The following is a 26977-nucleotide window of genomic DNA, read 5'->3' as shown; positions in this document are numbered from 1 at the left end:
GAGAAAGCTAAGAGGTTGAATTTCACCATCTGCAAGCTCTTGGCTACAGAAATGCTGCCTTTTCGCCTGGTGGACACAGAGGATTTTCGAGACCTTATGTCCGTCGCAGTGCCCCAGTACCAGATGCCCAGTCGGCACTACTTCTCAAAGAAAGGTGTGCCTGCGCTCCACCAGCATGTCGCACACAACATCACCGCTTCTTTGAGAAACTCTGTGTGTGACAGGGTGCATTTCACCACAGACACTTGGACGAGTAGGCATGGACAGGGGCGTTACATGTAGAGATGAGCGTTGTTCTACTCGAACTGTTCGCCAATCTCAAATTCGAGCTGTTTTGGGCGGTGTTCGAGCCGTTCGGCGAACACGAACAATTTGAGAAAAATTCGGCTGTTCGAGGTTATGTCCGATAACTGTTCGTGCAGCAAAATCATAACTGGATTTTTTCTCAGTAATGATGAAAATTAATGTTAATACGCAGTTTGAGTGTACAGCGGGGTGGGGGGAGGGGCAGGGGATGGATCTCTGCAGGAACAATGAAGATCTCCATTTTTTTTTTCTCTTTCCCGCATTTACAGTGGGGAGGTGCAATCTGACAGCCTATCAGCAACGCACACACGGAGCGAAGTGCTTTTTTTCACACAAGCAAGGGCATGTGTCATTGGCAGTGTATGTCACATGTCCTTGCCCTATAAGACCAAGCCATTTTTCCCGTCGCCACCATTTTCTCACTGCTGCAGCTGCGTGTTAGATGGCACCACTGTTGCTGTGTGCGCTATACCTTGTTAATTTCAAGCCAATTTTCGCACAAATCTACAGATAGCTTGGGAGTAGGGAATAGTTGTGATTGCAGTCCTTTTAAGGACTAGGTTACAGCATTTCCTACGACTTTTATCAGGCAGGTCTGTGCTCTTAAATAGATAGATTGTGGGAGTAAAGACTAATTGTAATTGGAGTCCATTTCAGGACTAGGTTACATCAGTTCCTATCAGTTTTTGCCAGGCAGGTCTGTGCCAGTGCTGTGCAAGTTTTTTTCACAGCATTTGGCTGAATCTAGCAAAGCTAATCCTTTTTGGCCTATTGCAGAGTGTGTTAGTCAGTGGAGTAGCCTATCTGTGTTGCAAGATATACCACCTGTGTATAGAATACCAATTTTTTTACTGCACCTAGTGAAGTAAAATCTTTTGGGCATAGCATCATTCTATTAGTCCATCTATACTGACCTCCATCAGGTTGCAAATTGAATATAATTTTTTTCTGCATCTACCTCTGAAAAAATATTGGGTTTCTAGCTGTGTGTGGGACTTGTTGTATTAGTCCATCTATACTGACCTCCATCAGGTTGCAAACTGAATATATTTTTTTCTGCATCTACCTCTGAAAAAATATTGGGCTTCTAGCTGTGTGTGGGACTTGTTCTATTAATCCATCTATACAGACCTTCATCAGGTTGCAAACTGAATATATTTTTTCTGCATCTACCACTGAAAAAATATTGGGCTTCTAGCTGTGTGTGGGACTTGTTGTATTAGTCCATCTATACTGACCTCCATCAGGTTGCAAACTGAATATATTTTTTCTGCATCTACCTCTGAAAAAATATTGGGCTTCTAGCTGTGTGTGGGACTTGTTCTATTAATCCATCTATACAGAACTCCATCAGGTTGCAAACTGAATATATTTTTTTCTGCATCTACCTCTTAAAAAATATGTGGCCTTCTAGCAGAGTGTGGGACTTTCACTATTAGTCCATCTATACTGACCTCCATCAGGTTGCAAACTGAATATAATTTTTTTCTGCATCTAGCTCTGAAAAAATATTTGGCCTTCTAGCAGTGTGTGGGACTTTCTCTATTAGTCCATCTATACTGACCTCCATCAGGTTGCAAATTAAAAATAATTTTTATCTGCATCTACAGTACCTCTGAAAAAATATTTGGGCTTCTAGCTGTGTGTGGGACTTGTTCTATTAGTCCATCTATACTGACCTCCATCAGGTTGCAAATTGAATATAATTTTTATCTGCATCTAGCTCTGAAAAAATATTTGGCCTTCTAGCAGTGTGTGGGACTTTCTCTATTAGTCCATCTATACTGACCTCCATCAGGTTGCAAATTGAATATAATTTTTATCTGCATCTAGCTCTGAAAAAATATTTGGCCTTCTAGCAGTGTGTGGGACTTTCTCTATTAGTACATCTATACTGACCTCCATCAGGTTGCAAATTAAAAATAATTTTTATCTGCATCTACCTCTGAAAAAATATTTGGGCTTCTAGCAGTGTGTGGGACTTGTTCTATTACTCCATCTATACTGACCTCCATCAGGTTGCAAACTGAATATATTTTTTTCTGCATCTACCTATGAAAAAATATTGGGCTTCTAGCTGTGTGTGGGACTTGTTGTATTAGTCCATCTATACTGACCTCCATCAGGTTGCAAATTAAAAATAATTTTTATCTGCATCTACAGTACCTCTGAAAAAATATTTGGGCTTCTAGCTGTGTGTGGGACTTGTTCTATTAGTCCATCTATACTGACCTCCATCAGGTTGCAAATTGAATATAATTTTTATCTGCATCTAGCTCTGAAAAAATATTTGGCCTTCTAGCAGTGTGTGGGACTTGTTTTATTAGTCCATCTATACTGACCTCCATCAGGTTGCAAACTGAATATAATTTTTTTCTGCATCTACCTCTGAAAAAATATTTGGGCTTCTAGCAGTGTGTGGGACTTGTTCTATTAGTCCATCTATACTGACCTCCATCAGGTTGCAAATTAAAAATATTTTTTTGTCTGCATCTAGCTCTGAAAAAATATTTGGCCTTCTAGCAGTGTGTGGGACTTGGTCTATTAGTCCATCTATACTGACCTCCATCAGGTTGCAAATTAAAAATAATTTTTATCTGCATCTACAGTACCTCTGAAAAAATATTTGGCCTTCTAGCAGTGTGTGGGACTTGTTCTATTAGTCCATCTATACTGACCTCCATCAGGTTGCAAATTGAATATAATTTTTATCTGCATCTAGCTCTGAAAAAATATTTGGCCTTCTAGCAGTGTGTGGGACTTGTTTTATTAGTCCATCTATACTGACCTCCATCAGGTTGCAAACTGAATATAATTTTTTTCTGCATCTACCTCTGAAAAAATATTTGGGCTTCTAGCAGTGTGTGGGACTTGTTCTATTAGTCCATCTATACTGACCTCCATCAGGTTGCAAATTAAAAATATTTTTTTGTCTGCATCTAGCTCTGAAAAAATATTTGGCCTTCTAGCAGTGTGTGGGACTTGGTCTATTAGTCCATCTATACTGACCTCCATCATGTTGCAAATTAAAAATATTTTTTTGTCTGCATCTAGCTCTTAAAAAATATTTGGCCTTCTAGCAGTGTGTGGGACTTGTTCTATTAGTCCATCTATACTGACCTCCATCAGGTTGCAAATTAAAAATAATTTTTATCTGCATCTAGCTCTGAAAAAATATTTGGCCATCTAGCAGTGTGTGGGACTTGTTTTATTAGTCCATCTATACTGACCTCCATCAGGTTGCAAACTGAATATAATTTTTTTTCTGCATCTACCTCTGAAAAAATATTTGGGCTTCTAGCAGTGTGTGGGACTTGTTTTATTAGTCCATCTATACTGACCTCCATCAGGTTGCAAATTAAAAATAATTTTTATCTGCATCTAGCTCTGAAAAAATATTTGGCCTTCTAGCAGTGTGTGGGACTTGTTCTATTAGTCCATCTATACTGACCTCCATCAGGTTGCAAATTGAATATAATTTTTTTCTGCATCTAACCCAGCCAATAGTTTTGGCCTAATATCACAGTTTGGCCACTCAGCTCTGCTCGGTTCCCATCCATTGTTTTTTTGTGCAAACAACTCCAGAGTTGGGAATTAGTTAACCACCAAAATGAGTGGAAAAAGGCCTGCTGCTGGTGGAAAGGGGAATAGGCGTGTTGGGAAGGGGAAAAAAGGTTGTGTCCGTGGGGTAGGTGTTAAAGCAACAGTAACATCTGCAGAAGAAAGACCATCTTCCAACCAAACTAAAATGTCTACTTCTTTTAGCGGACAATGTAATAAGATCCCTTTCTTACGGCCACGCCAATCGCTACAAATTCGAGATGAGGCACAAAAACAGCAGGTGCTTCAACGGATATCAAGTGTTCCTTTAAGTGGGGTCTCCTCCACATCAACTTCAACATCACAAATACTCCAGTCCTCAAAGGTGTCACCCCAATCGCACTTGCTTCCTCACAGCTCCCAAATCTCCAGCTGCCCGTCTGAGTATGAGGTAGAACAGATGGTTGAGTCTGCAGAGCTGTTTACTGATACTATAGCCTGGGAATCAGAGGTCGGCTCCAGCGCTTCTATGAATCCAGGTGAGGAAATGATCTGCACTGATGCCCAGAATCTTTATGAGTCGGATCCAGGACCAGACGCTGAAGGTTTTGACCATAATGTAGACCCTCATTCCCAAACTGTAACTCCTGTTGGTGGAGACAATGAGGAAGACGATGATGAGACTCAAATACCTGATTGGAGTGACAACTTTAGTTTTTTGTCAGGGCAGGAACAGGTTGGCTCTTAGGACGACTGGTGTGATAACGCACAGGGTGATGATGATGAGGTTGGAGATCCCACTTACTGTCAACCCACAGTCAGCCAAGAGATGAGGTCAGCAGAGGAGGTGGAGGAGAACGCTAGTGACGACGAGGTCAGGTTGCGCCTTCCTGGACAGAGACGTAGTACTGGAAGAACGTCAACAACTGCATCCTCAAACACAACTCTGCCTCTCACCACAAGTCGTGGTGGCTCTTCCGGTCGCATGGGTGCTAAGCCTTGCATAGCCTGGGCATTTTTTCAGATCGATAAAGATGACCCAACTCGTGTTATCTGTAACATTTGTCAGCAAAAGCTAAGTAGAGGCCAAAAAATACATAGTTTGAGTACTTCATGCATGAACCGGCACATGGACATGAAGCATAAGTTGCAGTGGGAAGCTCACTGTGCTACAATGCGGCCTAGCCGGCCGGGCCAACCACCGTCTGCATTATCTTGTGCATCCGCGGCCTCTTCATCCTCTGTGACTGGGGGGACAGCGGTCACACCTCTTTTGGGGCGCAGACCTGCCACCTCTTTACCCGCAATAGCCAGCGTGATTGGCAGGTCATCATTTTCTTTGGAGGTGGTAACACCAGCTGGTGTTGAGCGCTGTCCGACATCGATAGCACCACCTTTGGATCAAGGCAACCTAACATGTCCGCCTGCATCTTCCTCACACACCGGCAGTTTGCCGGGGACATCCTTATCAACCCTGTCTAAGCACAATAGGCAGCCCTCGGTCCCTCAGATGTGGGCAAGTAAAAGACCATTTCCTCCTAGCCATGAGAAAGCTAAGAGGTTGAATTTCACCATCTGCAAGCTCTTGGCTACAGAAATGCTGCCTTTTCGCCTGGTGGACACAGAGGATTTTCGAGACCTTATGTCCGTCGCAGTGCCCCAGTACCAGATGCCCAGTCGGCACTACTTCTCAAAGAAAGGTGTGCCTGCGCTCCACCAGCATGTCGCACACAACATCACCGCTTCTTTGAGAAACTCTGTGTGTGACAGGGTGCATTTCACCACAGACACTTGGACGAGTAGGCATGGACAGGGGCGTTACATGTAGAGATGAGCGTTGTTCTACTCGAACTGTTCGCCAATCTCAAATTCGAGCTGTTTTGGGCGGTGTTCGAGCCGTTGGGCGAACACGAACAATTTGAGAAAAATTCGGCTGTTCGAGGTTATGTTCGATAACTGTTCGTGCAGCAAAATCATAACTGGATTTTTTCTCAGTAATGATGAAAATTAATGTTAATACGCAGTTTGAGTGTACAGCGGGGTGGGGGGAGGGGCAGGGGATGGATCTCTGCAGGAACAATGAAGATCTCCATTTTTTTTTCTCTTTCCCGCATTTACAGTGGGGAGGTGCAATCTGACAGCCTATCAGCAACGCACACACGGAGCGAAGTGCTTTTTTTCACACAAGCAAGGGCATGTGTCATTGGCAGTGTATGTCACATGTCCTTGCCCTATAAGACCAAGCCATTTTTCCCGTCGCCACCATTTTCTCACTGCTGCAGCTGCGTGTTAGATGGCACCACTGTTGCTGTGTGCGCTATACCTTGTTAATTTCAAGCCAATTTTCGCACAAATCTACAGATAGCTTGGGAGTAGGGAATAGTTGTGATTGCAGTCCTTTTAAGGACTAGGTTACAGCATTTCCTACGACTTTTATCAGGCAGGTCTGTGCTCTTAAATAGATAGATTGTGGGAGTAAAGACTAATTGTAATTGGAGTCCATTTCAGGACTAGGTTACATCAGTTCCTATCAGTTTTTGCCAGGCAGGTCTGTGCCAGTGCTGTGCAAGTTTTTTTCACAGCATTTGGCTGAATCTAGCAAAGCTAATCCTTTTTGGCCTATTGCAGAGTGTGTTAGTCAGTGGAGTAGCCTATCTGTGTTGCAAGATATACCACCTGTGTATAGAATACCAATTTTTTTACTGCACCTAGTGAAGTAAAATCTTTTGGGCATAGCATCATTCTATTAGTCCATCTATACTGACCTCCATCAGGTTGCAAATTGAATATAATTTTTTTCTGCATCTACCTCTGAAAAAATATTGGGTTTCTAGCTGTGTGTGGGACTTGTTGTATTAGTCCATCTATACTGACCTCCATCAGGTTGCAAACTGAATATATTTTTTTCTGCATCTACCTCTGAAAAAATATTGGGCTTCTAGCTGTGTGTGGGACTTGTTCTATTAATCCATCTATACAGACCTCCATCAGGTTGCAAACTGAATATATTTTTTTCTGCATCTACCTCTGAAAAAATATTGGGCTTCTAGCTGTGTGTGGGACTTGTTGTATTAGTCCATCTATACTGACCTCCATCAGGTTGCAAACTGAATATATTTTTTTCTGCATCTACCTCTGAAAAAATATTGGGCTTCTAGCTGTGTGTGGGACTTGTTCTATTAATCCATCTATACAGACCTCCATCAGGTTGCAAACTGAATATATTTTTTCTGCATCTACCACTGAAAAAATATTGGGCTTCTAGCTGTGTGTGGGACTTGTTGTATTAGTCCATCTATACTGACCTCCATCAGGTTGCAAACTGAATATATTTTTTTCTGCATCTACCTCTGAAAAAATATTGGGCTTCTAGCTGTGTGTGGGACTTGTTCTATTAATCCATCTATACAGACCTCCATCAGGTTGCAAACTGAATATATTTTTTTCTGCATCTACCTCTAAAAAAATATGTGGCCTTCTAGCAGAGTGTGGGACTTTCTCTATTAGTCCATCTATACTGACCTCCATCAGGTTGCAAACTGAATATAATTTTTTTCTGCATCTAGCTCTGAAAAAATATTTGGCCTTCTAGCAGTGTGTGGGACTTTCTCTATTAGTCCATCTATACTGACCTCCATCAGGTTGCAAATTAAAAATAATTTTTATCTGCATCTACAGTACCTCTGAAAAAATATTTGGGCTTCTAGCTGTGTGTGGGACTTGTTCTATTAGTCCATCTATACTGACCTCCATCAGGTTGCAAATTGAATATAATTTTTATCTGCATCTAGCTCTGAAAAAATATTTGGCCTTCTAGCAGTGTGTGGGACTTTCTCTATTAGTCCATCTATACTGACCTCCATCAGGTTGCAAATTGAATATAATTTTTATCTGCATCTAGCTCTAAAAAAATATTTGGCCTTCTAGCAGTGTGTGGGACTTTCTCTATTAGTACATCTATACTGACCTCCATCAGGTTGCAAATTAAAAATAATTTTTATCTGCATCTACCTCTGAAAAAATATTTGGGCTTCTAGCAGTGTGTGGGACTTGTTCTATTACTCCATCTATACTGACCTCCATCAGGTTGCAAACTGAATATATTTTTTTCTGCATCTACCTATGAAAAAATATTGGGCTTCTAGCTGTGTGTGGGACTTGTTGTATTAGTCCATCTATACTGACCTCCATCAGGTTGCAAATTAAAAATAATTTTTATCTGCATCTACAGTACCTCTGAAAAAATATTTGGGCTTCTAGCTGTGTGTGGGACTTGTTCTATTAGTCCATCTATACTGACCTCCATCAGGTTGCAAATTGAATATAATTTTTATCTGCATCTAGCTCTGAAAAAATATTTGGCCTTCTAGCAGTGTGTGGGACTTTCTCTATTAGTCCATCTATACTGACCTCCATCAGGTTGCAAATCAAAAATAATTTTTATCTGCATCTAGCTCTGAAAAAATATTTGGCCTTCTAGCAGTGTGTGGGACTTTCTCTATTAGTCCATCTATACTGACCTCCATCAGGTTGCAAATTAAAAATAATTTTTATCTGCATCTACCTCTGAAAAAATATTTGGGCTTCTAGCTGTGTATGGGACTTGTTCTATTAATCCATCTATACAGACCTCCATCAGGTTGCAAACTGAATATAATTTTTTTCTGCATCTAGCTCTGAAAAAATATTTGGCCTTCTAGCAGTGTGTGAGACTTGTTCTATTAGTCCACCTATACTGACCTCCATCAGGTTGCAAATTCAAAATAATTTTTTGTCTGCATCTAGCTCTGAAAAAATATTTGGCCTTCTAGCAGTGTGTGGGATTTTCTCTATTAGTCCATCTATACTGACCTCCATCAGGTTGCAAACTGAATATATTTTTTTTCTGCATCTACCTCTGAAAAAATATTGGGCTTGTAGCTGTGTGTGGGACTTGTTCTATTAATCCATCTTTACAGACCTCCATCAGGTTGCAAACTGAATAAAAATTTTTTCTGCATCTACCTCTGAAAAAATATTTGGGCTTCTAGCTGTGTGTGGGACTTGTTCTATTAGTCCATCTATACTGACCTCCATCAGGTTGCAAATTGAATATAATTTTTTTCTGCATCTAACCCAGCCAATTGTTTTGGCCTAATACCACAGTTTGGCCACTCAGCTCTGCTCGGTTCCCATCCATTGTTTTTTTGTGCAAACAACTCCAGAGTTGTGAATTAGTTAACCACCAAAATGAGTGGAAAAAGGCCTGCTGCTGGTGGAAAGGGGAATAGGCGTGTTGGGAAGGGGAAAAAAGGTTGTGTCCGTGGGGTAGGTGTTAAAGCAACAGTAACATCTGCAGAAGAAAGACCATCTTCCAGCCAAACTAAAATGTCTACTTCTTTTAGCGGACAATGTGATAAGATCCCTTTCTTACGGCCACGCCAATCGCTACAAATTCCAGATGAGGCACAAAAACAGCAGGTGCTTCAACGGATATCAAGTGCTCCTTTAAGTGGGCTCTCCTCCACATCAACTTCAACATCACAAATACTCCAGTCCTCAAAGGTGTCACCCCAATCGCACTTGCTTCCTCACAGCTCCCAAATCTCCAGCTGCCCGTCTGAGTATGAGGTAGAACAGATGGTTGAGTCTGCAGAGCTGTTTACTCATACTATAGCCTGGGAATCAGAGGTCGACTCCAGCGCTTCTGTGAATCCAGACGAGGAAATGATCTGCACTGATGCCCAGAATCTTTATGAGTCGGATCCAGGTCCAGACGCAGAAGGTTCTGACCATAATGTAGACCCTCATTCCCAAACTGTAACTCCTGTTGGTGGAGACAATGAGGAAGACGATGATAAGACTCAAATACCTGATTGGAGCGACAACTTTAGTTTTTTGTCAGGGCAGGAACAGGTTGGCTCTGAGGACGACGGGTGTGATAACGCACAGGGTGATGATGATGAGGTTGGAGATCCCACTTTCTGTCAACCCACAGTCAGCCAAGAGATGAGGTCAGCAGAGGAGGTGGAGGAAGATGCTAGTGACGACGAGGTCAGGTTGCGCCTTCCTGGACAGAGACGTAGTACTGGAAGCACGTCAACAGCTGCATCCTCAAACACAACTCTGCCTCTCACCACAAGTCGTGGTGGCTCTTCAGGTCGCATGGGTGCTAAGCCTTGCATAGCCTGGGCATTTTTTCAGATCGATAAAGTTGACCCAACTCGTGTTATCTGTAACATTTGTCAGCAAAAGCTAAGTAGAGGCCAAAAAATACATAGTTTGAGTACTTCATGCATGAACCGGCACATGAACATGAAGCATAAGTTGCAGTGGGAAGCTCAGTGTGCTACAATGCCGCCTAGCCGGCCGGGCCAACCACCGTCTGCCATATCTTGTGCATCCGCGGCCTCTTCATCCTCTGTGACTGGGGGGACAGCAGTCACACCTGTTTTGGGGCGCAGACCTGCCACCTCTTTACCCGCAACAGCCAGCGTGATTGGCAGGTCATCATTTTCTTTGGAGGTGGTAACACCAGCTGGTGTTGAGCGCTGTCCGACATCGATAGCACCACCTTTGGATCAAGGCAACCTAACATGTCCGCCTGCATCTTCCTCACAGACCGACAGTTTGCCGGGGACACCCTTATCAACCCCGTCTAAGCACAATAGCCAGCCCTAGGTCCCTCAGATGTGGACAAGTAAAAGACCATTTCCTCCTAGCCATGAGAAAGCTAAGAGGTTGAATTTCACCATCTGCAAGCTCTTGGCTACAGAAATGCTGCCTTTCCGCCTGGTGGACACAGAGGATTTTCGAGACCTTATGTCAGTCGCAGTGCCCCAGTACCAGATGCCCACTACTTCTCAAAGAAAGGTGTGCCTGTGCTCCACCAGCATGTCGCACACAACATCACCGCTTCTTTGAGAAACTCTGTGTGTGACAGGGTGCATTTCACCACAGACACTTGGACGAGTAGGCATGGACAGGGGCGTTACATGTCGCTGACTGGGCACTGGGTAACTATGGTGACAGCAGGACAAGGGGCTGCTGTCCAAGTCTTGCCGTCCCCACGAGTTGTGCGTCAATCCTCTTTATGTCAAAGTTTCTCCACTGCTTCTGCCTCCTCAACCTCCTCTCGGTCTTCCACCTGCACCCAAAGCCTGTCTGGTCATGCCACAAGCTTTCTAACTGCGCAGAAGGGATCCTGCACACCTCCTTACTATGCTGGCAGCAGGGCTCAACGTCATCAGGCGGTTTCTACTTTGAAATGTCTGGGAAATATGAGTCACACAGCTGAGGAGTTGTGGTCAGCTCTGGAGAACCAATTTCATGAATGGTTGTCTCCACTGGACCTGAAACCAGGGAAGGCCGTGTGCGACAATGCTGCAAACCTGGGTGCGGCCCTTCGCCGGGGCAATGTCACACACGTGCCTTGTATGGCTCACGTGTTGAACCTGGTTGTCCAGCAATTTTTAGCCCACTATCCCAGACTAGATGGCCTTCTGCAGAGGGCACGGTCGCTGTGTGCTCACTTCCGCCGTTCGCAGGACAGAGGAAGGAAGCATGATTGTTACCTCGCCACCAACACAACAGGGACTTGGTGCTTCTGGATGCGCAACACACATGAGTGCCTTCTTGCTGCACTACCTGCAACATGACCCTCGAATTGTGAGAATTAGAAATAATCCTGACTACTGGGTTGCCACACTGTTAGATCCCCGGTACAAAAGTAAATTTGCAGAAATTATTCCTGCCATAGAAAGGGATGCACGCATGCAGGAGTATCAGCAGAGACTGTTGCAGAATCTTACATGTGCTTTTCCACAAAACACCAGTGGTGCACGTATTGAATCTCACAGTTCCAACTTGCCAACCGTGGGACCGTCGAGTGTTCAGCACTCAAACCGTAACAGAAACACAGTATCTGCTGGTAACATCAATTTTGCGGAATCATTTCACCACTTTTTTAGCCCATCCTTTGCAAGGCCACAGGAGACCAGAAGTCTGACACATAGTCAACGCCTAGAGACGATGGTACAGGAGTATCTCCAAGTAAACATTGAAGCCATGACTGTGTCACTGGACCCTTGCTCTTTTTGGGCTTCCAATCTGGATAAATGGCCGGAGCTAGCCACTTACGCCTTGGAGATCTTGTCATGCCCCGCAGCCATCATTCTGTCTGAACGTGTATTCAGCGCTGCTGGTGGTGTGCTGACAGATAAGCGCACGCGGCTCTCCACTGATAATGTAGACAGACTCACGTTTATAAAGATGAACAAATCATGGATCTGAAACGACTTTTCTACCCCTGTGTCATCCTGTGGAGAGTAAAAGCTTGATGATTGGTTAAAATCACCTCACCAACCATTTTAAGCTTTCAAATTACTAATCATGTTTATCTGTATCTTGGCTGGAAAATTATTTGGGCTTTGTAGCAGTGTGCAGTACTGATTCTACTAGGCCATCTATACTAAGCTCCACCAGATTTAAAATTACTAATCATGTTTATCTGTATCTTGGCTGGAAAATAATTTGGGCTTTGTAGCAGTGTGCAGTACTGATTCTATTAGGCCATCTATACTAAGCTCCACCAGATTTAAAATTAATAATAATTTTTAGCTGCATCTAGCCCGGAAAATAATTTTGGGGCTCCGAGATGCGCAAGACACATAAGTGCCTTCTTGCTGCACTACCTGCAACATGACCCTCAGATTGTGAGAATTCAAAGTAATCCTGACTACTGGGTTGCCACACTCTTAGATCCCCCACACTCTTCGATCAACCTTTTCATTTTAATAAAGACCAAAAAAATGGTCATTTTTGAAATTATAAGCATTAGCAGGTTGTTAGAAACTGAAATCAAACAGTTTTCAACTCAAAACTTTATTCTAGGTGATGTTACATTTTCACATAGTACCCCTTGTTCGAAAGGAGCTTCTGAACTCTCTCGTCCATTGAATTTGTCAGGTTTTGGATGGTTTCTGCTTCAATTGTTTTGCATGAGGACAGAATACCCTCCCAGAGCTGTTGCTTAGATGTGAACTGCCTCCCGCCATCATAGACACTCCTTTTAATGATGCTCCAAAGGTTCTGAATGGGGTAGAGGTCAGGGGAGCATGGGGGTCACACCATAAGTTTGTCCCCTTTTATGCCCATATCAGCCAGAGATGCAGATGTGTTATCTGCAGCATGAGACGGTGCATTATCATGCATAAAAATGATCTTGCTGTGGCATACACGGTTCTTCTTCTTGAACCATGGCAGGGAGTGCTGTTTGAGAAACTCCACATACATTATGGAGTTCATCTTTACCCCTTCAGGGATCCTAAAGGGGCCGACAATCTCTCTCCCCATGATTCCAGCCCAAAACATTACTCCACCTCCTCCTTGTTGGCGCTGTAGTCGTGTTTGCGTGGGGTGTCCATCAACCAGCCATCCTCCACTCCACCCATCTGGACCATCGAGCGTTGCACGGCACTCATCCGTGAACAAAACAGTTTTGAAATCAGTCTTCTTGTAATGTTTGGCCCACTGGAGCCGTTTCTGCTTGTGTGAAGTGGATAGAGGAGGTCGACAGGATGGCGTATGCACAGCTGCAAACCTCTGAAGGACCCTGCATCTTGTTGTTCGGGGGATGTTGGAGGCAACAGCAGCTTCAAAAACTTGTCTGCTGCTATGACAAGGATTTTTTGCCGCTGCTCTTTTAACCTGACGTAATTGCCTGTAGGAAAGAGTCCTCAATTTGCCCTTATCAGCACGCACACGTGTGTACTGTGAATCAGCTACATACTTCTTGATTGCCAAGACTCTTCATCCTGATCATTGCACAATGTTGATTGTAGTCATGCCTTGACCTAAACACTCCACAATTTGTTGCTTCTCAGCAGCCGACACATCCTTTTTCTTTCCCATTTTGGCAGAAAATGTAGGCTGCTTAATAATATGGGACAGCCTTCTTAAGTAGTCTTGCCTTTCATTGGACACACCTGCCAAACTAATTAGCACAGGTGTCTGCAATTGCTTACAGTGATATAAAGAGCCCTGACACACATCACCATCAATGAGTTTAACTGAAAAACAAACAAATTCTTCCCTTATCACTCCTAAACACTTTTTGCATAATAATTTGGAACACAGTGTACATGTGCTTTTCCACAAAACACCAGTGGTTCATGTAGTGAATCTTACAGTTCTAACTTGCCAACCGTGGTCTGTATGGAGTTGTTCAATAAAGGGCCCAAAATTAAGATAACATAGATGGGAGAGGTCTCTATGAATAGGAATTCCTAAGTATTTGATACCCTGTGAGGGCCAGGCAAAGGGAAAGTTGGACTGGATGGAATCCTGTATGGATTTGGGGAGGGAGACATCATGGGCCTCAGACTTCGCTGCATTGATTTTAAAATTTTACCATGTAACAAAGTGATCTATTTCAGCCATAACAGCATGGATGGATATATGTGATTGAGTGATATATACTAGGACATCATCAGCAAATAGAGAGCACTTGTACTCGGTGCCTCCCACCTCAATCCACCTAATATTGGGGTTATGGCAAATTGATGAGAGCAGGTGCTCCGTCACTAGGATGTATAAGAGAGGGGACAGAGGACATCCCTGCCTTGTCCCATTGGTGATTATGAAAGGTGATGAAAATGTTCTGACGCGCCCCCTGGGCCTTGGGACACCCGGAGCCGGACCCTTTTTGGTGGATGCTGGTGGTTGTAGTCTCCGTGGCGGCGACCCGTTTCCGTGGCTCAGGGCGGTCAAACCAGTGGCGGAACTATTTATGTGGTTTTGATGTTTAAATGTCCGACTACACCACCCGTGGATTGCGGTCAGAGTGAACCGCCGCTGCAGGGCAGACCGCTGAGGCTGGTGTTGTGGGTGCAGCAGAGTGTAGCAGAACTCCCCACGGGAGGAGTATAGCCTCAGGGCAGTGTATGCGGAGGATGGGGGTGATGGTACAGGGCAGCAGCAGTAACGACACGGAGTCAGTGATGCAGTCCAGGGCCTTTACTCACAGTTCTTATTATCCAGACCACGTCTGCAGGTAACGGCTGCCCACGTCGTACTGTGCTCACCAGGTGAGGGGATCAGACAACTCCCAGATAACTTTGGAGCGCTTCACAGGACCCCCTTTGTGTGTCCTTTTTCTTGCCTTTCTTACCAACCCTTCTGTCCGGCTGCCTCAGGCCTCCTCTTGGTAAACTTGGCGCCAGTTTCCCTGACCCTATGTGGTGCCTTCCTAGCGGGTGTAGCGAGGGGCTGCGCCACATAAAATGTCACAGCCTCCGGTTTCTAGCTGAGGGTCGTTTCCCGCCTCCACTAGTTTCGGGGACCGGTCTCCCCTTTGGCCTGACCCCTCCACGCAGGTGGATTCGGGCGTGCGGTGGCAACTCGCCCGTCCGCACCCCTGGGATCCCTTCGTTCCTCGTTCCTGGAGCCTTCTCCGCTCCTCTTCCTTCCTTCTCCCTCTTCCAGGCCTGGGCCTCTGTTACTAGGCCCGCCTCCAGAGCAGAGCTCATGCAGAGCCCCTGCTCCCTGTCACTTCTGCTCAGACTTCTCTGCACTGAACTAAGATGGTGCCCACCTTTTATACTCCCTTCTCAATGCACCCAGGAACTGCTTCCTCCCTGCTCCTGCACTACAGGGTTCCCCTTCCTCAGTGTTCCCTCCCCCCCACTCCAGCCACAGACAGGGACTGTCGTGCCCATCTCAGGGTCATATTGGTAGCCCTGCCCCACGGCAATGTGGTGTAATGCATGCAGGTGTCGGGTCCTGATCCACGCTCCATCCTTACCTGAGAGTGAGATATCACACATCTGGGTGAGGTGCAATACCTCTGTAGCAACCGAGCCCTCAGGGTGCTACAGTTCCATTTATCTTCAGCCTAGGTGACGTATTGCGATACAGGGCCGTGATTTTGGCTATAAAAGGGTCCCCTAGACCCCTACCCCAAACTTTTTAAGAGAATCATATATGGCGTGCCAGGAGACTCTATGGAATGCTTTCTCAGCATCCAACGAGATTATCTAATTACAAATTTTTAACTGCATCTAGCCCAGGAAATACTTTGTGCCTAGTAGCAATGTCTGCTAGTCAGCGGATTATCCCGGCTGTTAAGCAAGCTACACCACCTGTAGTTTGGACACTTAATTTTTTCAAAGGAAATGCTTCGGGACCACGGGATACTCAGTGAAGAGCATCAGGAGGCACCCCAAGGCATAGGGGCTGGGACTGGCAGTAGGATGCCTTGCGGTGGACAGCCGAGCTCGATCCTTATAAAAGCTTTTTAACTGCAGCAGCTTTAGTGGATGCTGCTGGAGCTGGAATTACGCGGCTGCTGGCATGAGACTTGCCCTCCAATAGATCCTTGTAAATGGATTTAAAGTGTATTCATTCAAATTAGAGAGACAATTTAAATTAAAAAGCTTAGAGCTGCCTCCACCACAGTTGGGCTCGCTCGACCCACCAGCGGACAGGCACCAGTATTGGGAGAGGGGGGCTGGCCGTCAGGGCTCACCGCGGCTCTGGCACAAACCCGGCGACACGGAGGTGGCACGGGCAGGAGCGGACTGGCCGTGTCGGCTTCTCACTTTTTGGATTTTAGAAGGGCATGACATGCTTATATCTGTGTCTCCCCCTCCTTTTACTCCTCCACCTCTTTTCTTTTCGCATGACTATATGTACTTGTCACTTTTCCATTTGTTAGTTATGTCTTCTGAGCAGTTTGTCAGCTTTTGGACACCTTTGAAGGTGTTTTCTAAGTGTTTCTATGTGTTTTTGTTTGCCTGCCATTGGTTTTAACGGTGTTCGAAGGTGTTCGACGAACAGTTCGATGAACAGTTCGGCGAACACACGGGTGTTCGACGAACTGAACCGAACTCGAACACTACGGGGGTGGCTCAACACTAGTGAGTACCCCGGCTTCATGTCCTCCTGTCTCAGAGACATACAAATGGAAAGGTTGAGCATAGTCTGGATTTCCAAGGCCAGGGGCTGTCATTATCCTTGACTTTAGTTGCTCAAAGGCTTGTTGCAGCAGTTCTTGGTGGTCCTTGTTGTTTACATCAGCCAGAGTGTCTTCTTTTAATGCATCATATAGGGGCTGCATCAGACGTGAAGCGTCTGGGATCCATTGTCTGCAATATGTACATAGTCCGAGGAACCGTTGCAGCTCTATGGGATCTTTTGGGAATGGTAGTGCATAGATGGCCGTCTTCCTTTCTTCTGTGAGATGTCTGGCACCCTAAGTAAGGCAGTGGCCTAAGAAGACCTCTTGACCAAGGCAAAACTGAAGTTTCGAGGCTGAGACTCGACAATTCAGTTCTGCTAGATGCTTGAGGAGGCTAACACTGGCCCTGATGGACATTTGCTCCGTGGTTGCACACAAAAGAAGATCATCCACGTATTGTAATAGTACTACCTCAGAGTTGTCCAGCTGCCATGGCAGCAGACAGCTAGACATGTTCTTTGCAAACTGATTAGGGCTATTCTGCGCACCCTGCGGCATCACCGTCCAAGTCAATTGCCTGCCTTGATATGTAAATGCAAACAGAAACTGACAGTCTTTGTGTAGTGGAATGCTAAAAAAAAAAAGCGTTTGCTAAATCAATTACTGTAAACCAGACAACGTGTATGTGCATCTATTAGAAACTTAAGGATATATGACCATTTAGAGAATTAGTTTACATCACCATATTTTAGCCCTAATGTCAAAGTGGACATAAATATGTGCTGTTGAGGGTAGTGGATTGATCAGCCAACTTATCCTGAGCCCATATTTTAAGGGCTTGACAGAAGTCAACCCCACTCTCATGCGTATTGGCGTCTAATGCTCTGCCGCACACTGATCATAATGATCTTCCTCATACACATTCCGGGTGTAGTGTGTATTGCTGCCTGCCTGTATTCCGGGTGTGCCAAGATGGCCGCCACCAGAAGGAAGCACACTACAGGAGGGGTGCGCCAAGATGGCTGTCACATCTGGTCAGAGGCAAGAGGTGATGCAATGGGTGTAGCAACATGGCCGCTGCAGGAAGGGTTGGAACTTTAGGCAGACATAGGTATAACAGATGAGGATGGGGCACTAGGAGTGGCTTGGGTAGTAGCGAGGGGTGGGCCTCCTGGACGGTGCACGTGACAGGCAACACAATAATTTGCTGACAATGGATTCTGCTGGCCACAATTAGAACATTCCCAACAATTCATTACGCCGCCATTATCGTAGAGCAGTATCTTTGTAATGCACATAACATAGCGTCTTTCCCTCATTGTCTGTATTTTCTTCCTCCATCCACCCTTTTTTTTTTCTGCAAATTCTCTGCTGTTCCGTATCAAGCCAAGGCTGTTTGCTATTCTAGCAGCTGTAACCGGCCCTTATCTGGTAGCTTGCATGTTTTAGTTAACTGTTTAAGTTTCTGTACATAACTTTTCCCTTCTTTCAACAAACCCAGTGCAGCATTTTTTCACATCAGCTGCATTTTGTAGCACAAAACGGTCAGACACTGCTGTTACAGTGCTAGATAATTCTCCCTTCTTTACATAAAAATAATTAAAACAACCAGGCTTCGTCTCCTCCTCTGCGAGCGAGACGGCGGATGGCAGGCTGAGGTCTCCCTCCCACAGGAAAATTTAATACCATAAACACTTTTGGTGCATTCTTAAATGATCTTTTCCCCTCTCGACTGACCATGATATTCATCACATCCTCTCCCTCCTGCAGGGGAGACAAATTCTTTCTGCTCCACGGAAACATTGATTAATCATTACATCTGACAAAAAGATCCTTAATTTGTGCACAGCACGAGTCCGGACCTCCCAGCTGTTCCACTGACTTTATTTCACCCCCCTCCCCTCGGGGGAGTCTCGAACGGCCATATGAAAGGAGGAGAACTCTCGTCCGCAGTTCTCCGGACACTAGATATATGTATATCTGTGTGTGTGTGTTCTACGCAATCTTCGATCACCTGCAGCGACTGAAACTAACTATGTTCAGTCTCCTAAGGATCTTTGTCAGAAGTTAAGAAAGATTGACACAATATTCACTTGTCAATCTGAGGTGATACTGCTTTGAAAGTTATCAATATCAGACCCCTAATGAGACTACACCCCTTATAGTCTCACCTTTGACTATATCCAACCAAGACGTCCGGAGATACTGCAAACAACCACACACCACGTTAAGGACATATTAAGGACATATTAATATTCATGCTATCCAAGTGTAAAGGACATATTGATACTCATGCTAGAGCAACTCCATTTTGTCTGCTTGCTTTAAAATCATGTTATTATCACTCCTTGCATAACATACATTCTTTCCTTCTTTTCTCATGCAACTTTATCACACTAATCTTTTCTCACAAGAACATTCTCTCAGACACTCTGCTCCTATTATCTAACTAGTCTAGGCCAGGATTGACCTTGTAAATTTCCAGCGTGCTTCGAACTAACGATAATATGACCATATATGTGTTTCCATAATCATTGCACTAACATTGGCTCAAGCCTGTAGTACTATAGTACGGCAGTAGATGATTGGACATTAATAAACTCAAAACAATATAAAATGCTAAGCAAAATAAACGGGATCAGAGATTCTTGAATCCCCCCATACAGAGCTTGCCTCCGTTTCGTTTTCTGTGGATTGCGCAATCAACATAATAATTTGACACTCACTTGGTCAACTGTGAAGGGTTATTTCCCTCCCTTAACATTATCTGTATTCCTAAGTACTGTTTCACATTTCCCAAGTCTTTGATCTTGAAATGTTGATTCAGGATTTTTAGTATGTCCTCTTTATCCCTTTCTTTTTCAATACAAACTAAAATGTCATCAACATATATGAGTACATAGATCCATTTGCCTTTTTGTGCACAGGCAAGGATCAGCTTTGCTTCTTTTAAATTTTTCATTTGTGAGCACCTCCGTGATTTTATCATTCCACGCTTAGCAGCTTGTTTTAAACCGCATATACTTTTCTGTAATTTGCAAACCATGTTTGGGTTACTTTCATCTTTGAATCCTGGAGGTTGTTCCATGTAAATATCTCCTGTTAAACTTCGATTCAAAAATGCTATCTTTACATCCAGATGTTTCAGTTCCATTTGTTTCATTGCTGCAACTGCAAACAAAGTTCTTATTGTAGTATGACAACTGGAGCAAATGTTTCATCATAGTCTTCTCCATATTTTTGAGAATAACCTTTAGCTACGAGTCTTGCTCGGTATCGTTCAGCTGTGCCATCTGTTTGGTACTTTACTTTAAAAACCTATTTACATCCTATAGCTTTTCTTCCTTCTGGTAATTCTGTTAGTGTCCATATTTTTGAGTCATGCATGGATTTTATTTCTATTTCTGTTGCCTCTATCCATTTATTGGCTTCTTCTTCAGGAAGTCGAAATATGTCTTCCCAAGAGGTAGGCTCATAAATTTTACTTGTACTTGCCTTGTATGAAAGGCTTATTGGTGGCTTTCCTTTGTTTTCTCTTATTGAACGTCTTGGTTCTGTGTCTGTTTGTAGTTGTATCTCTTCACTTTCAGTATTCTGTTTTTTATTAATTTCAACTTCTTTTTCATCAGATTTTCCTTCAGCTATATCATTGCTGTTTTTCTCATTTTTTGTTTCCAGTGGAATCATGGTGTCTTCATTTAGATCCTCAATGAACGTCACACTGTTACTCACCATAACTGTCTGTTTTGGGATCTAGGATTCTATATCCTTTGAAATTTTCACTATTTCCAACAAATATTCCTTCCATGGACCTATTTTGAAGTATGGAATGTTTTTCTGTTGGAATGAATACAAAAACTTTACAACTAAAAACTCTTAAATGATTTCCACTTGGTTTCATACCTTGCCACAGTTCATATGGGATTTTTTTCAGTTTTCTAGAAGAAAGTCGGTTCTGTAGATATGTAGCTGTCATTGTTGCTTCACCCCAATATTTCTCTGATAGTTTGGAATCTGTCAGCATACACCTTATCATTTCAGTCAGAGTTCAGTTTTTCCTTTCTGCTACTCCATTTTGTTCAGGTGTGTATGGAACAGTCTTTTGATGCTCTATACCATTTTTTCTTAAGTAGTTTTCTATTTGGTGTTCAGTGAATTCACCTCCATTATCACTTCTAATGACAATTGGTTTCCTCTGAAACTTGTTATTCGACTTTGTCACGTAGTCTACTAGTTTATTGAAAACTTCGCTTTTGCTCTCGATCAAGTATGTGACTGTGTATCTTGAGTAGTCATCTATAAAAGTCACCATATATCTATTGCCTCCTGATGTAGTCACTTTCATGGGTCCACATACGTCAGTATGCACTAAATCAAGTGGTCTTGTGCTTTTCGTTTCACTTTCTTTAGGAATAGATATTCTTCTGGCTTTGGATTTTATACAACATTCACATCTTACGGTAATTGAGCAATCAGATATCAATATTCTTTGTCAATTCTTTCCTTTGTAGCTCCATTATACTTTCAAGATGTCTATGTCCTAGAAGTCTATGCCACCTGTGAATACACTTCTTTTGATCATGTGTACACAACTTCATCTGTTCCTTTAATGTGTCTAGACGATATAATTGTTCATCTGCCTTGACATTGGTTATTACCTTGTTTCCTGCTAGGATTGTGCACTCATCATCTTAGAATTTTACAGTAAGTCCTTTAACTGTTAGACGTTTTACAGATAACAATCCTCCTTCTAATCCTGGAACATATAATACATCCTGTACAAGTATTTTTGAATCATGCCCAAACTTGTTAGAACAGTTTAGCATTCCTTGTCCAACACTTTCTGCAGTTATTTTGCTTCCATCTGCAAGATAAATGGCTTTCTTCTTATTTAAATTAAGTTCAGTAAAGAAATTTTTATTACTTGTCATGTGACTTGTTGCTCCTGAGTCAATAAACCAACCCAACGATGAATTCTTATTAGTCACTTTAGATGTGCCATTCCAATTATTTTCACATGAATCAGAAATTGTGTTTTTCACCTTCTGTGTATTCTCTTTATGATGTAATTTCTGTTGTTCTGCTTTCCATATAGTACAGTATTTCTTTAAATGTCCTTTTTTCTTACATCTTGTCTCTTTATTATAGGGTCTTTTTGATTCTGTAGCTTTAAGAGCATTTCCATTATCCTTTGCAGTAGAAGAATCATTTGTTTGTTCTTTCCTTCTTTGATATTCATCTATGAGTCTGGTCTTCACAAACTCTAATGTAATGTCTGTTTCAGGTCTTGTCTCTAGTGCATTTATCAAAGTAGTATATGAATCCGGTAACCTGCACAATAATATTGCTGGTACATGGCTTTCCTTAATATCTTCACCAATTGATCTCAGCTGTGATATCACTTCCATAATAGAGAATATATGCTTCTGCATGTCATTGTCTGCACTTAGTCTCAAACTGTAAAGCTTTCTTAGCAGAAATAACTTGTGATTTAAGCTGGGTCTTTCGTGTAGCTTTCTTAGTGCTTCCCACATTCCCTTTGCTGTATCCTCATTCTTTATGTGGATTAATTAAGCATCATCCATTAATAGGCTGATGGTAGCTCTTGCTTGTCTATTTTTCTTATCCCATGTCTGATTATCCTCATCAGGTCTATCTGTAGTGATTACTTCCCATAAATCATATTTAGACAATAACATTTCTACTTTGAACTTCCATAACTGATAATTCTCATTATTCAGCTTAGCTACTGTGAGCTTTAGCTCTGTGCTACTTGTCATCTTTAACTTGTCTTACTTGTTTGGAGAGAATTGTACTGAAGAATTCTTCTGCATTCACCAGGGTCTTGCTGAGAGTTCCAGTGTCCTGGGTGTCTGGGGTCCTCAGTGCCTGGGGTCCTCGGTGCCTGGGCCCATAACCTGCTGCACAGCTTCTGGATACCCACAGTTGCAGTAGAAAACTTCACAGAGCAGATTACATGGGATAACCAGCTTTTACTTCTCAGAGCATGAGGTAAAGGAAAAAACGCACAGTCACACAGTACTGCACCAAGAAGTAAGAACAAAACAGAAAGTACAAGAGAGACTTTTTTCTTTTACAATGCAGTAAACAAGGAAACTTTACACAACATCGCCATCTACTGTCAGAATAGCATAAAGTCCTCCTTCACACAAGCAAAGAAGTCCACAACTGTTGCATATACCAAAAGGGCTTAGTCCAGATTAATATGTGACAAATTTATTAAATTGCTTCTTTGCCTGTACCTACACCAGAAAATCAAATCTGATTTATCCCATATTCTCCGCTAAGCCTCCCTCTGTCAAAAACAAAGTAAAAATTATAAAAAAAAAACACAAGCAAACAAAAAAAAATTATTTATTTTTTTACATAACAGGCGTCAAAATTTGCAATTTACTTTTTTCTATCAGAAAACTGGTACAAGTAACTTAATAAATCTCCCTTTATGTATATGTGCATATTATTTTAAACTTTACTAGAGAACTGCAATTAAAATGTAAACTATGTTTTCTCTTAGCAAGCTCTTTATATAACAAGCCTTAAACAACTATTACTTTTAACAAACTGCTAACACTGCCAAAAAGCCTTAGTTTACAAAACTGCTCTTCTAAATAAATCTTTCTGGACATTTTAATATTTCTGAAGATGCAGCCGTTCATTTTTCAGAGACAAAGCAATAATCATTAATATGTTATTCATCTATTGCAGTCTCCAAGCCATATATCCCAGTGTTTCACTGCTACCAATATTGTAAGAAATGTTCTTTTGTTATTTTTTTTGTGTATTTTTAATTATATTTTGTGGGGGCAAGATAAATATTTCCCAGAATATACAAGATGCTGTAATTTTATACTGGAAGGAGGAGGACATTACCATAACAGTTTTTTTTGTAACCATTTATAAAAAGGAATTATTATTTGCATTACATAGATGATGATAAATCATATGGTGCTGTTTTTTTAAGGAGTTAAAACAATATTATCTTTAAAGTGGCTGAATTTAACCTAAAAGAAGCCCAGGGAATAAAGAAATGTTTAGGTTAGGAGCACAATGTTCTTGTTTTTTATTTCTTTTTTTAAATAATGGGTAATCATTGAGATGGCTAATCATAAAAAATGCAAATCCTGCAAAAACACTGTGAAAATAACCTTTCTCAGATTTAGTTTTTTCTTTAAAGAGGACCTTTCACCAGATTTTTAATGTTGAACTGAACACAATGTAATAGAAGCTGCAGAGTGAAAATATATATTTTTTTTAAATTTTGCATTTCCATTGCAGAGATATTAGCAATCAAAGTGCTTGGCACCTAATTATTAAGTCTAAATGGGCGTTATCAGACAGCAACTCATACAGGGGGAAGAAGTATACCCCCCAGTGGAAAGAATCTAAAAAAAACACTTGAACTTAACTAAAATTACCTGATTAGGTGCCAAGCTCTTTAATCAATAATATCCCTGTAACAGAGAGGCAAAGTAAAAAAAAAAATTATTCTGTTCCGCAGTCACTATTATATCATGTGTGCAGCTCAACATTAGAAATTTGGTGAAAGGTCCTCTTTAATCTGTCCATGGAAGAATGACCGACAGGTACACATGTTCTATAGAAGTTCCAACAATTGGACCGTAATTAATCATAGCTATCTTGTAAATAGAGTATATATTTTTGACCCCATACAGACATCTACAAATCGCGCACGTGTTGTATCCATGCTTTTCACGGATAGAACAAGTACCCATTACTATTTATGGTGTTGTTTACATGTCCGTGTTTTTCTGTTGTGTGTCGGCAAAAAATTCTCTGAGACACATCTGTTTTTGATCTGACTCACAGATCAAAATTAACCATACATGTCTATGAGTGTGTAAAAACTCAAAGACAGCACACATTGCAATCCATGCGCAGTCCATGTGTGGTCTCTTTTTAACATTGTAATGGAGGCGTCACTGTCTCTGCCTCCTGTCGAATTGAGCATGAAGAGGAATTCCGAGATCAGCTGCAGCCCAGATTTCCTCTTCAGGTTCAGTTCGTACAAAAGTGGAGACAGTGATGTCAGCGCTGATTGAGTGCCAGCGTCTGGTGTCACAACAACCGCACGGCAGCCCTGGGACCATCAATGCCGACACCGCGGGAACTGTGCCAGCACGGTAGGTGAGTATAGCCTTTATTATTTTATGGGGGCCAAACATTTTGATCAAGAATGGGTTGCCCTAGTAGTGCACAACCCCTTTAAAGGGACTCTGTCAGCACAGAATGACTGTTCAATCCAAGTACAGGTGCTTGGTGCACAATTGCGGGGTCAATCATTTATATACAGCTTCTCACCTGATTAGTTTGCATCTATCTCCACGGTTCTTTGGGCCATTGAAGCCAGAGCTGTCAATCAAAGAAGGGGAGTGGAGATTGAGAGAAAACAAGCAGGTGGGAAGTTGTATTTAAATGATTGGCCCCGCCATGAAGCACCGAGCGGCGGGACTTATTTTGAACAGTCATTCTGTGCTGACAGAGTCCGTCTAAAGGCATGAAGACCACTTTAAACTAAAGTTGGATTTGCATGGGCAGGTAGCAAGTTTTGATTGACTATTTACTAGTCATTCAGCGCTTATTTAAAGGGTCAATACAAACTGTATGGGGAAATAACAGTCATTAATAAGATTGTGATGATGGGAAGCATATGCCCTATTTACACTGGGAAATGTGCTGTAATAACAATGAATTCATATCCCACTTAAATTATTCAATCAGCTGACAAATTAGCAATTATCAGACCATATTAAAGGATCTTAACCGTTTCACCTCCTTGGGTTTTTCTGTTTTTGCGTTTTCGTTTTTTGCTCCTCTTCTTCCCAGAGCCATAACTTTTTTATTTTTCCATTAATATGGCCATGTGAGGGCTTGTTTTTTGCAGGACAAGTTGTACTTTTGATTGACAACATTGATTTAACCATATTGTGTACTGGAAAATGGGAAAAAATTCAGTGTGGTGAAATTGCAAAAAAGTGCATTTCCACAATTGTTTTTTTTACCATGTTCAGTAAGTGCTAAAACTGACCTACCAATATGATTCCTTAGGTCATTACGAGTTTGTAGATACCAAACATGTATAAGTTCTTTTTTATTTACGTGGTGAAAAAAAATTCCAAATTCTGCAAAAAAAAAAATAGTCACAGTTTTCCAAGACCCGTAACGTCTTCATTTTTCGGGATCTGGGGCCGGTGAGGGCTTGTTTTTTGTGTGCTGACTTTTATGTTGATACCATTTTGGGGTAGATAATATCGTCTGTTATTGCATTTTATTGCAATGTTGCGGTGACCACAAAAATGTATTTCTGGAGTTTTAATTGTTTCTCATTACACTGTTTACCGATCGGAATAATTCTTTTTATTTATTGATAGATCGGGTGATTCTGAACGTGGCAATACCAAATATGTGTATATTTGTTTTTTATTAATTGTTTTATTTTGAATGGAGCGAAAGGGGGGTGATTTGAACTTTTATGTTTTTTAATTTTTTTATATTTTTTAAAACTTTTTTTTAAAACTTTTCATATTCTTCAATAGTGTCTGTGGGAGACTAAAATCTGCAATCATCCGATTGCCTGTGCTACACACAGCAGCTAAAGTGCTCAGGTCAAGTGCAGGGGTCTCCTGCAGACCCCGAGTTGTCATGCCAACCCATCGGCGACCTGCCGTCATGTGACACAGGCACCGATGGGCGGGATTAGTGACGTTCTTCCTCCACGGCTATGTTATATACCGCTGTCAGAGATTAGCAGCGGCATTTAACATGTTAACAGTCACGGGTGGATTGCGATTCCACCCATGGAAGTTAGGGGCACCTGACAGCTGATCAGAACATTTCACTACCTGTTTTAAAGCAATGTTTTACCTCAAAGAAAGAATTGGCTGTGATCCCATGTCCTGTCTGTATACTCTTTTCCTTCCTCACCTGCCCAGAAGATGTGGTATGATCAGACCATGTTCCTGCATGGTAAGACACAGCCATTACACTGTACACAGCAGGGGCACATTATTTTTAACCACATACAGTTGTGAAAATTATTTTTATTCCAAGATATGTTGAGTAAAATAATTTTTGTTTGTAGGAAAACCACTTTAAAGGGGTTTCCTCTTTATTTTTAAACATAACAGCGAGAAGCCACCATGGTAAGACTAAAAA

Source organism: Phyllobates terribilis, unplaced genomic scaffold, assembly GCF_046119375.1.
Source record: "Phyllobates terribilis strain yellow unplaced genomic scaffold, ASM4611937v1 Scaffold_2__4_contigs__length_985480577, whole genome shotgun sequence".
In the NCBI taxonomy this organism is placed as follows: Eukaryota; Metazoa; Chordata; class Amphibia; order Anura; family Dendrobatidae; genus Phyllobates; species Phyllobates terribilis.
The sequence above is the reverse complement of the archived record's forward strand: the minus strand, read 5'-3'. Positions refer to the sequence as shown.